Below are 12979 nucleotides of genomic sequence, written 5' to 3'. Positions count from 1 at the left end.
TAGTAAAACTCACATGGATTCAATATTACAGGCATTTTTACACATTTTGCATGTTTGGTTTAGAAATTATGATGGAACACATTTTTATTGCTTTTTTTGCATTATCTCAGGATTTTAAGAATATTACTGTCACATTGAGTAAAAACTACTTTCTGTGTTTGCAAGGTTTAAAAAAAGCACATTTTTCGAGTAAAACTCCTAAGGATGCATTATTTCAGGCAACATTAGCCATTTAGCATTTGTAGTTTAGGAGTTATGTTTAAATAACTGTCATATTAAATGTAACAGTATTCTCTCATATAGAGTAAAACCTAATTTTTGTATTTGCAAACCTTACAAAAACAACTGATTCTAGTAAAACTCACATGAATTCAATAGTACAGTTATTTTTAGACATTTTGCCTGTTTGGTTTAGAAATTATGATGGAATACATTTTTATTGCTTTTTTCGCATTATCTCAGGATTTTAGGAATATTACTGTCATATTGAGTAAAAAACTACTTTTTGTGTTTGCAAGCCTTAAAAAAGCATATGTTTCGAGTAAAACTCACAATAATGCATTATTTCAGGCAATATTATCTCATTTTTATGTGTAGTTTAGGAGTTATGTTTATTTACTGTCATATTGAGTGTACATTGTCATAGTGAAGAAAACCAAATTTTTTTCATTTGCAAAAATTTCAAACACAACCGATTCTAGTAAAACTCACATGGATTCAATATTACAGGCATTTTTACACATTTTGCATGTTTGATTTAGGAAATATGATTGAATATATTTTCATTGCTTTTTTTCGCATTATCTCAGGATTTTAGGAATATTACTGTCATATTGAGTAAAAAAACTACTTTTTGTGTTTGCAAGATTTGAAAAAGCATATGTTTCGAGTAAAACTCTGTAGAATGCATTATTTGAGGCATCATTAGCCATTTTGCATGTGTAGTTAGGAGTTATTTTTAAATAACTGTCATATTGAGTGTGACAGTATACTGTCATAGTGAGTAAAACTTAATTTTTGTATTTGCAAACCTTATAAAAACAACTGATTCTAGTAAAACTCACATGGATTTAATATTACAGGCATTTTTAGACATTTTGCATTTTTGGTTTAGGAATTATGTTGGAATACATTGGTATTGCTTTTTTCGCATTATCTCAGGATTTTAAGAATATTACTGTCATATTGAGTAAAAAACTACTTTTTGTGTTTGCAAGCTTTAAAAAAGCATATGTTTCGAGTAAAACTCACAATAATGCATTAGTTCAGGCAATATTATCTCATTTTTATGTGTAGTTTAGGAGTTATGTTTATTTACTGTCATATTGAGGGTACTTGTCATGGTGAAAAAAACCTAATTTTTTTATTTGCAAAAATTTCAAACACAACCGATTCTAGGAAAACTCACATGCATTCAATATTACAGGCATTTTTACAAATTTTGCATGTTTAGTTTAGAAATTATGATTGAATACATTTTTATTGCTTTTTTCGCATTATCTCAGGATTTTAGGGATATAACTGTCATATTGAGTAAAAAACTACTTTTTGTGTTTGCAAGATTTTAAAAAGCATATGTTTCGAGTAAAACTCCCAAGGATCCAATATTTCAAACATTATTAGCCATTTTGCATTAGTAGGTTAGGAGTTATGATTAAAAAACTGTCATATTGATTGTGACAGTTTACTTTCATAAAGAGTAAAACCTAATATTTGTTTTTGCAAACCTTACTAAAACAACTGATTCTAGTAAAACTCACATGGCATTTTTAGACATTTTGCATTGTTGGTTTAGGAATTATGTTGGAATACATTTTTATTGCTTTTTTCGCATTATCTCAGAATTTTAAGAACATTACTGTCATATTGAATAAAAACTACTTTTTGTGTTTGCATGCCTTAAAAAAGCATGTTTCGAGTAAAACTCACAAGAATGCATTATTTCAGGCAATATTATCTCATTTTTAAGTGTAGTTTAGGAGTTATGTTTAATTTACTGTCATATTGAGTGTGACAGTTTACTTTCATAAAGAGTAAAACCTAATTTTTGTTTTTGCAAACCTTACTAAAAAAAACTGATTCTAGTTAAACTCACATGGATTCAATAATACAGGCATTTTTACACATTTTGCATGTTTAGTTTAGAAATTATGATTGAATACATTTTTATTGCTTTTTTCGCATTATCTCAGGATTTTAGGAACATTACTGTCATATTGAGTAAAAAAATACTTTTTGTGTTTGCAAGCCTTAAGAAAGCATATGTTTCGAGGAAAACTCCCAAGGATCCATTATTTCAAACATTATTAGCCATTTTGCATGAGTAGTTTAGGAGTTATGATTAAAAAACTGTCATATTGAGTGTGACAGTTTACTTTCATAAAGAGTAAAACCTAATTTTTGTTTTTGCAAACTTTACTAAAACAACTGATTCTAGTAAAACTCACATGGATTCAATAATACAGGCATTTTTACACATTTTGCATGTTTAGTTTAGAAATTATGATTGAATACATTTTTATTGCTTTTTTCGTATTATCTCAGGATTTTAAGAACATTACTGTCATATTGAGTAAAAAACTACTTTTTGTGTTTGCAAGCCTTAAAAAAACATATGTTTCGAGTAAAACTCACAAGAATGCATTATTTCAGGCAATATTAGCTCATTTTTAAGTGTAGTTTAGGAGTTATGTTTAATTTATTGTCATATTGAGTGTACATTGTCATGGTGAAAAAAACCTAATTTTTGTATTTGCAAAAGTTTCAAACACAACCTAATCTAGTAAAACTCACATGGAGTCAATATTACAGGCATTTTTACACATTTTGCATGTTTGATTTAGGAAATATGATTGAATATATTTTCATTGCTTTTTTGCATTATCTCAGGATTTTAAGAACATTACTGTCATATTGAGTAAAAATATACTTTTTGTGTTTGCAAGCCTTAAAAAAAAGCACATGTTTCGAGGAAAACTCCCAAGGATCCATTATTTCAAACATTAGCCATTTTGCATTAGTAGTTTAGGAGTTATGATTAAAAAACTGTCATATTGATTATGACAGTTTACTTTCATAAAGAGTAAAACCTAATTTTTGTTTTTGCAAACCTTACTAAAATAACTGATTCTATTAAAACTCACATGGATATAGTATTACAGGCATTTTTAGACATTTTGCATTGTTGGTTTAGGAAATATGTTGGAATACATTTTTATTGCTTTTTTCGCTTTATCTCAGAATTTTAAGAACATTACTGTTATATTGAGTAAAAAACTACTTTTTGTGTTTGCAAGCCTTAAAAAAGCATATGTTTCGAGTAAAACTCACAATAATGCATTAGTTCAGGCAATATTAGCTCATTTGTATGTGTATATTAGGAGTTATGTTTAATTTACTGTCATATTGAGTGTACATTGTCATGGTGAAAAAAAACTAATTTTTCTAATTGCAAACCTTTCAAACACAACTGATTCTAGTAAAACATACATTGATTCAATATTACAGGCATTTTTACACATTGTGCATGTTTGGTTTAGGAATTATAATGGAATACATTTGTTTTTGCTTTTTTCGTATTATCTCAGGATTTTAAGAACATTACTGTCATATTGAGTAAAAAACTACTTTTTGTGTTTGCAAGATTTGAAAAAGCATATTTTTTGAGTAAAACTCCCAAGGATGCATTATTTCAGGCATCAATCAATCGTAGGCTCTCCCAAGACAAATAGGTCCTAGGTGAGGGATCAGACAAAGAGCAGCTCAAAGACCTTTATGAAAAGTACAAATCGAGGTCCTAGATTTTTCCTTGCCCGGACGCGGGTCACCGTGGCTCCCCTGTGGAGCTAGGCCCAGAGGTGGGGCACGATGGCGAGCGCCTGTTGGCTGGCTCAGCTCAATGAAGCAACGTGGTTCCCTCATCCAATGGGCTCACCACTCATGGGCTGGGTTATAGAGGTCAGGTGCAGTGTGAGCTGAGCGGCAGCCGAAGGCAGGGCACTTGGCGGTCCGATCATCGGCTACATAAGCTAGCTCTTCTGACGTGAAATGTCACCTCGCTGGGAGGGAAGGAGCCTGAGCTGGTGTGCGAGGTGGAGAAGTTCCGGCTAGATATAGTTGGACTCACTTCGACGCACAGGAACCTGTTCCCTCGAGAGGGGCTGGACTCTCTTCCACTATGGCGTTGCAAGCAATGAGAGGCTGGGGTGGCAATTCTTGTTGTCCCCCCGGCTCAAAGACAAGAGTATGGGGTATCGGACTGTCTGATTGTGGCGGGTCGCTCCCTGTATGATCAGTGTCACCGATTCTGTTGTTAACTTTTATGGACAGAATTGCAGTCATGGCGTTGAGGGGATCCGGTTTGGTGGTTGCAGGATTAGGTCTCTGCTTTTTGCAGTTGATGTGGTCCTGATGGCTTCAACTGGCCAGGATCTCCAGCTCTCATTGGATGGCCGAGTATGAAGCGACTGGGATGAGAATCAGCACCTCCAAGTCCGAGTCCATGGTTCTCGCCCGGTAAAGGGTGGGGTGCCATTTCCAGGTTGAGGAGGCGATGGCACATACTAGATGGCCCCAAGTGGAGGAGTTCAAGTACCTAGGAGTCTTGTTCACGAGTGAGGGAAGAGTGGATCATGAAATCCACAGGCGGATCGGTGCGGCGTCTTCAGTAATGAGGACGCTATATCGATCCATTGTGGTGAAGAAGGAGCTGAGCCAGAATTAAAAGCTCTAAATTTACCGGTCGATCTACATTCCCATCCTGCACCCATGGTCATGGTTATGACCGAAAAGACAAGATCAAAGACAAGCGGCCAAATTGAGTTTCCTCCGCCGGGTGGCGGGTCTCTCCCTTAGAGATAGGATAAGAAGCTCTGTCATCCGGGAGGAACTCAGAGTAAAGCGCTGCTCCTCCACATTGAGAGGAGCCAGATGAGGTGGTTCGGGCATCTGCTCAGGATGCCACCCGAACGCCTCCCGAGGGAGGTGTTGAGGGCAAGTCCGACCGGCAGGAGGCCACGGGGAAGACCCAGGACACATTGGGAAGATTATGTCTCCCGGCTGGCCTGGGAACGCCTCAGGATCCCCCGAGAAGAGCTGGAAGAAGTGGCTGGGGAGAGGGAAGTCTGGGCTTCTCTGTTTAGGCTGCTGCCCCCGCAACCCGACCTCGGTTAAGCGGAAGGAAATGGATGGATTTAGTAACGACAACAAAAAATGCCCATCCATCCATTTTCTACCGCTTATTCCCTTTTGGGGTGGCAGGGGGCGCTGGAGCCTATCTCAGCTACAATCGGGCGGAAGGCGGGGTACACCCCGGACAAGTCGCCACCTCATCGCAAAAAATGATTCTAGTAAAACTCATATTGATACAATTTTACAGGTATTTTTAGACATAATGCATGTTTGGTTTTGGAATTATGTTTATATAACTTTCATATGTATTATGACAGTTATACTGTCATCTTGAGTAAAACTAACTTGTGTCTTTACAAACATTACAAACTATGTTTTTCCAGTAAAACTCACAAAAATAATATTTTCCAGGCATTATTAGACATTTTTCATGTGTGGTTTAGGAAATATGTTTAAATAACTGTCATATTGAATGTGGCAGTTATACTGTTATTATGTGTAAAACCAATTTTTTGCAAACCTTACAAAAACAACTGATTCTAGTAAAACTCACATAGATTCAATATTACAGGCATTTTTAGACATTTCACATGTTTGAATACATTTTTATTGCTTTTTTCGTTAGGGCAAGTCCGATCGGCAGGAGGCCCAGGAAGACCCAGGAAACGGGAAGCTTATCTCTCCCGGCTGGCCTGGGAACGCCCCAGGATCCCCCGGGAGGAGTTGGACAAAGTGGCTGGGGAGAGGAAAGTCTGGGCTTCCCTGCTTAGGCTGCAGCCCCCGCGACCCGACCTCGGATAAGCGGAAGAAAATGGATGGCTGGATGGATGGAGTTATGTTTAAATAACTGTCATAAAGAGTAAAGCCTCAATTTTGTATTTGTAAACCTTACCAAAACAACTGATTTTAGTAAAACTCACACAGATTCAATATTACAGGCATTTTTAGATATTTTGCTTATTTGGTGTAGGAATTATGATGGAATACATTGTTTTTGCTTATTTCGCATTATCTCAGGATTTTAAGAACTTTACTGTCATATTGAGGAAAACAAATACTTTTTGTGTTTGCAAGCCTTAAAAAAAGCATATGTTTCGAGTAAAACTCACAAGAATGCCTTATTTCAGGCATTATTAGCCATTTTTTATGTGTAGTTTAGGCATACTTGCCAAGCCTCCTGGATTTTCCAGGAGACTCCCGAAATTCAGCGCCTCTCCCGAAAACCTCCCGGGACAAATTTTCTCCCGAAAATCTCCCGAAATTCAGGCTGATCTGAGTGAGGACAGCCTGTATTCACGTCTGCTTTCCCACGATATAAACAGCATGCCTGACCAATCACGTTATAACTGTAGAATGATCGAGGGCGAGTTCTTGGTTTCTTATGTGGGTTTATTGTTAGGTAGTTTCATTCACGCCCTCCCAGCGCGGTAACAACACAAAACAACAGCAGTCACGTTTTCGTCTACCGTAAAGCAGTTTGTCTGCCGTAAACAGCAATGTTGTGACACTCTTTAAACAGGGCAATACTGCCATCTACTGTACATGCATATGTGACAATAACATCCAGGGCTTTTAGAGAGTGCAGTGCACAACTGCGCACACAACAAGGAGACGAAGCAGAAGAACGCGGAAGATACAGCCATGGCGACGCCGACGACGAGTAAGATGAAGAAACACGCTTATAAGTTCCAAGCCGCAGCTGCGATTGGACCTGGATAGCCTCCGGGAAGAAGTAGTGGAATACCAAGTGCTTGGCAGTGAAGATCTTCCTCAGGAAGCAAAGATTGACCGGTTTTTGGCCATGCTCGGGAGGGATGGAAAATTCCAGACTCTCGTGCATTTGATGAAAGCACTTTTGTGCGTGCCACACAGCAATGCATCCAGAGAGGGTGTTCAGCATGGTTATAAAAATTGTGACAGAGAATAGAACAAGGATGGACAATTCAACCCTTAACTCAACAATGAGTAGATGAGTGTTATGTGTGTGTATATGTGTAAATAAATGAAAACTGAAATTCAAGTATTTATTTTTCATATATATATATATACATATATATATATATATATATATATATATATATATATATATATATATATATATATATATATATATATATATATATATATATATATATATATATATATATATATATATATATCTGTCTTAAATCTCCTGTTGATTGAGGGAACCCCTCATGAAACAGGCCTGTAGAGATGAAGTAGTCTTGTGATTTTTTTCCCCACACATACATACATATATATATATATATATATATATATATATATATATATATATATATATATATATATATATATATATATATAGCTAGAATTCACTGAAAGTCAAGTTTTTTTATATATGTGTGTATATATATATATATATATATATATGAAATACTTGACTTAGTGAATTCTAGCTCTAAATATACTCCTCCCCTCTTAACCACGCCCCCACCCCACCCCCGACCATGCCTTCCCCACCCCCACCTCCTGAAATCGGAGGTCTCAATGTTGGCAAGTATGAGTTTAGGAGTTATGTTTAAATAACTGTCATAGTGAGTGTGGCAGTTACACTGTCATATTGAGTAAAAAAAACCTAACTTGTGTCTTTGCAAACCTCACAAAAGAAAACGTTTCTAATAAAAATCACAAAGATACATTTCTTCACGCATTATTAGACATTTTTCATGTGTGGTTTAGGAGTTATGTTTAAATAACTGTCATATTGAGTGTGGCAGTTATACTGTCATTATGTGTAAAACCTAATTTTGTATTTGCAAACCTTATAAAAACAACTGATTCTAGTAAAACATAGATTCAATTTTACAGGCATTTTTAGACATTTTACATGTTTGGTTTAGGAGTTGTGTTTGAATATATTTTTTATTGCTATTTTCGTTAGGGCAAGGCCGACCGGCAGGAGGCCACGGGGAAGACCCAGGACACATTGGGAAGACTATCATTCAAGTACCTTGGGGTGTGGGTGGACAATAAGCTGGACTGGACTGTTAACACAGACCACTTGTACAGGAAAGGACAGAGCTGTACTTCCTGAGGCGGCTGTCCTTTGTCCCACACGCCATTAGACTGTACAACTCTTCTCTGGGGGGAGGGGGGCTAATAGGATGACAGGGGATGCAAATCAATAAGAGTGCAATATTTTTTCAAAACATGGTCACTACTGCCTAGTTTCTCTTGTTATATTCTTATTTTACTGTTATATTTTTATTCTCATTGTTGCTTTTTATTTTTATTCTATTGTAATATGTTTCTATTTTGTTTCAATTTATACCCCCATTATTTACTTTTCACTTTTTACAATTTTGTACACTACTGCTGGAATTTAAATTTTCCTGAGGGAACTCTCCTGAAGTAATCAATAAAGTACTATCTATGTATCTATCTATTTATGTCTCCTGGCTGGCCTGTAAATGCCTCGGGATCCCCCGAGAAGAGCTGGACAAAGTGGCTGGGGAGAGGAAAGTCTGGGCTTCTCTGCTTAGGCTGCTGCCCCCGCAACCTGACCTCGGATAAGCAGGAAGAAAATGGATGGATTTAGTATGACAGTTATACTGTCATATTAAGTAAAAAACTAACTTGTGTCTTTGCAAACATTACAAAATATATTTTTTCTAGTAAAACTCACAAAGATACATAACTCAAGGCATTATTAGCCATTTTGCATGTGTGGTTTAGGACTGATGTTTAACTAAACGTCAGATTGAGTGTGACAGTATACTGTCATAGTGAGTAAAACCCATATTTTGTAATTGCAAACCTTATGAAAACAAATGATTCTACTAAAACTCACATGGATACAATATTACAGGCATTTTTAGACATAATGCATGTTTGGTTTTGGAGTAATGTTTATATAACTTTCATATTTTGTATGACAGTAATACTGTCATATTGAATAAAAAAAACTAACTTGTATCTGTACAAACCTTAAAAAATATTTTTTTTCCCAGTAAAACTCACAGAGACATTTCTCCAGGCATTATTAGCCATTGTGCACATGTGGTTTAGGAGTTATGTTTAAATAAATGTCAAATTGAATGTGGCAGTTATACTGTTATTATGAGTAAAACCTAATTTTTGTATATGTTAACCTTACCACAATACCTGATTCTGGTAAAACTCACATAGATTCAATATTTCAGGCATTTTTAGACATTTTACATGTTTGGTTTAGAGTTGTGTTTGAATACATTTGTATTGCTTTTTTCATTAGGGCAAGTCCGACGGGCAGGAGGCCGCGGGGAAGACCCAGGACACATTGGGAAGACTATGTCTCCTGGCTGGGCTGTCGAACGCCTCGGGATCCCCCGAGAAGAGCTGGACGAAGTGGTTGGAAGTCCGGGCTTCTCTGCTTAGGCTGCTGCCCCTGCAACCGGACCTCGGATAAGCGGAAGAAAATGGATGGATTTAGTATGACAGTTATACTGTCATATTAAGTAAAAAAAACTAACTTACAAAATATATTTTTTCTAGTAAAACTCACAAATAAATAAATGGGTTGTATTTGTATAGCGCTTTTCTACCTTCAAGGTACTCAAAGCGCTTTGACACTACTTCCACATTTACCCATTCACACACACATTCACACACTGATGGAGGGAGCTGCCATGCAAGGCGCTAACCAGCACCCATCAGGAGCAAGGGTGAAGTGTCTTGCTCAGGACACAACGGACATGACGAGGTTGGTACTAGGTGGGGATTGAACCAGGGACCCTCGGGTCGCGCACGGCCATTCTTCCACTGCGCCACGCCGTCCCTTATCTACAGGCATTATTAGCCATTTTGCATGTGTGGTTTAGGAGTTATGTTTAAATAACTGTCATATTGAATGTGGCAGTAATACTGTCATCATGACCTAATTTTTGTAATTGTAAACCTTACCAAAATACCTGATTCTGGTAAAACTCACAAAGATTCAATATTACAGGCATTTTTAGACAGATTACATGTTTGGTTTTGGGGTTATGTTTATACAACTTTCATATTTAGTATAACATTTATACTATCATATTGAGTACAAAAAACAAACTTGTGTCTTTGCAAACCATACAAAAGATCATTGTTTTAGTTAATCTAACAAAGATACATTTCTCCAAGCATTATTAGTCATTTTGCATTTTGCATTTGTTATTTAAACATAACTCCTAAACAGGAGTTATGTTTAAATAACTGTCATAGTGAGTAAAACCTAATTTTTGTATTTGCAAAAACCTTACAAAAACAACTGATTCTAGTAAAACTCACATGGATGCAATATTGCAGGCATTTTTAGACATGATGCATGTTTGATTTTGGAGTTGTGTTTATATAACTTTCATATTTAGTATTACAGTAATACTGTCATATTGAGTAAAAAAAACTAACTTGTGTCGGTACAAACATTACAAAATATTTATTTTCCTGCAAAACTCACAAAGAGACATTTCTCCAGGCATTATTAGCCATTTGGCATGTGTGGTTTAGGAGTTATGTTTAAATAACTGTCAGATTGAGTGTGACAGTATACTGTGAGTAAAACCCATATTTTGTATTTGCAAACCTTACAAAAACAACTGATTCTAGTAAAACTCACATGGATACAAAATTACAGGCATTTTTAGAGATAATGCATGTTTGGTTTTGGAGTTATGTTTATATAACTTTCATATTTAGTATGACAGTAACACTGTCATATTGAGTAAAAAAAACTAACTTGTGTCGGTACAAACATTACAAAATATTTATTTTCCAGTAAAACTCACAAAGAGCATTAATAGCCATTGTGCATGTGTGGTTTAGGAGTTATGTTTAAATAGATGTCAAATTGAATGTGGCAGTTATACTGTCATTGTGAGTGAAACCTATTTTTTGTAATTGTAAACCTTACCAAAATACCTGATTCTGGTAAAACTCACATAGATTCAATATTACATGCATTTTTAGACGGATTGCATGTTTGGTTTTGGAGTTTTGATTATACAACTTTCATATTTAGTATGACAGTTATACTGTATATTACCATTGAGTAAAAAAAAACCTAACTTGTGTCTTTGCAAACCTTACAAAAGATTGTTATTCTAGTAAAGACTTAGACTTAGACTTAGACTTTCTTTTTATTGTCATTCAAATTTGAACTTTACAGCACAGATAAGAACGAAATGTCGTAGTGCAGGATAAAAAAGCAATAAGGTGCATATTTCGATAAATAAATATATATAAATAATATATAAATACTATATATATATATATATATATATATATACCGGTATATATATATACATATATATATATATATATATATATATATATATATATATATATATATATAATAAATAAATATATATAAATATACATAAATAGATAAATAGATTACTGTGCAGATAAATATATTGCACTTTTTCCACATGCGCCCACGTTTATGGGTGTATGTTATATTGTTTATTTCATTCCAGCGAGTTAATTCATTTTGAGGGGAGTTGAGGAGATAATTTAATTATGATGCGTTCAAGAGTCTTACGGCCTGAGGGAAGAAGCTGCTACAGAAGCTGGAGGTTCTGCTTCGGAGGCTGCGGAACCTCTTTCTAGAGTCCAGCAGTGAAAACTGTCCTTGGTGGGGGTGGGAGGAGTCTTTGCAAATTTTCTGAGCCCTGGTCAGGCAGCACTTTTTGCGATCTCCTGGATAGGAGGAAGAGGAGTCCTGATGATCTTTTCCGCCGTCCTCACCACTCTCTGGAGATACTTCCAGTCTGAGGCACTGCAGGCTCCAGTCCAGACAGAGATGCTGTTGGTCAGCAGGCTCGCTATAACAACGATACATCTCTCCAAGCATTATTAGCTATTTTGCATTTGTTGTTTAGGAGTTATGTTTAAATAACTGTCAAAGTAAATAAAACCTAATTTTGGTATTTGAAAACCTTACAAAATCAACTGATTCTAGTAAAACTCACACAGATACAATATTACAGGCATTTTTAGACATAATACATGTTTGGTTTTGGAGTAATGTTTGGCGCACTGGAAGAATGGCCGTGCGCGACCCGAGGGTCCCTGGTTCAATCCCCACCTAGTACCAACCTCGTCATGTCTGTTGTGTCCTGAGCAAGACACTTCACCCTTGCTCCTAATGGGTGCTGGTTAGCGCCTTGCATGGCAGCTCCCTCCATCAGTGTGTGAATGGGTAAATGTGGAAGTAGTGTCAAAGCGCTTTGAGTACCTTGAAGGTAGAAAAGCGCTATACAAGTACAACCCATTCATTTATTTATTTATATATAGTATGACAGCTATACTGTTATATTGAGTAAAAAAATCTAACTTGTGTCTTTACAAACCTTACACAATATATTTTTTCTAGTAAAACTCACAAAGAGACATTTCCCCAGGTATTATTAGCCATTGTGCATTTGTGGTTTAGGAGTTATGTTTAAATAAATGTCAAATTGAATGTGGCAGGTATACTGTCATGAGTAAAACCTAATTTTTGTAATTGTAAACCTTACCAAAATACCTGATTCTGGTAAAACTCACATAGATTGAATATTACATGCATTTTTAGACGGTTTGCTTGTTTGGTTTTGGAGTTAGGTTTTTACAACTTTCATATTTAGTATGACAGTTATACTGTCATATTGAGTAAAAAAAACAACTAACTTGCGTCTTTGCAAACCTTACAAAAGATCATTATTCTGGTAAAGACTTAGACTTTCTTTTTATTGTCATTCAAATTTGAACTTTACAGCATAGATAACACAATTTCGTTACATAAGCTCATGGTAGTGCAGGATAAAAAAGCAATAAGGTGCATATATGAATAAATAAATATAAATAATATATAAATATATATATTAAATAA

This window comes from Nerophis lumbriciformis, linkage group LG33, assembly GCF_033978685.3.
Source record: "Nerophis lumbriciformis linkage group LG33, RoL_Nlum_v2.1, whole genome shotgun sequence".
Taxonomy (NCBI): domain Eukaryota; kingdom Metazoa; phylum Chordata; class Actinopteri; order Syngnathiformes; family Syngnathidae; genus Nerophis; species Nerophis lumbriciformis.
Note: the sequence above shows the minus strand (reverse complement) of the source record.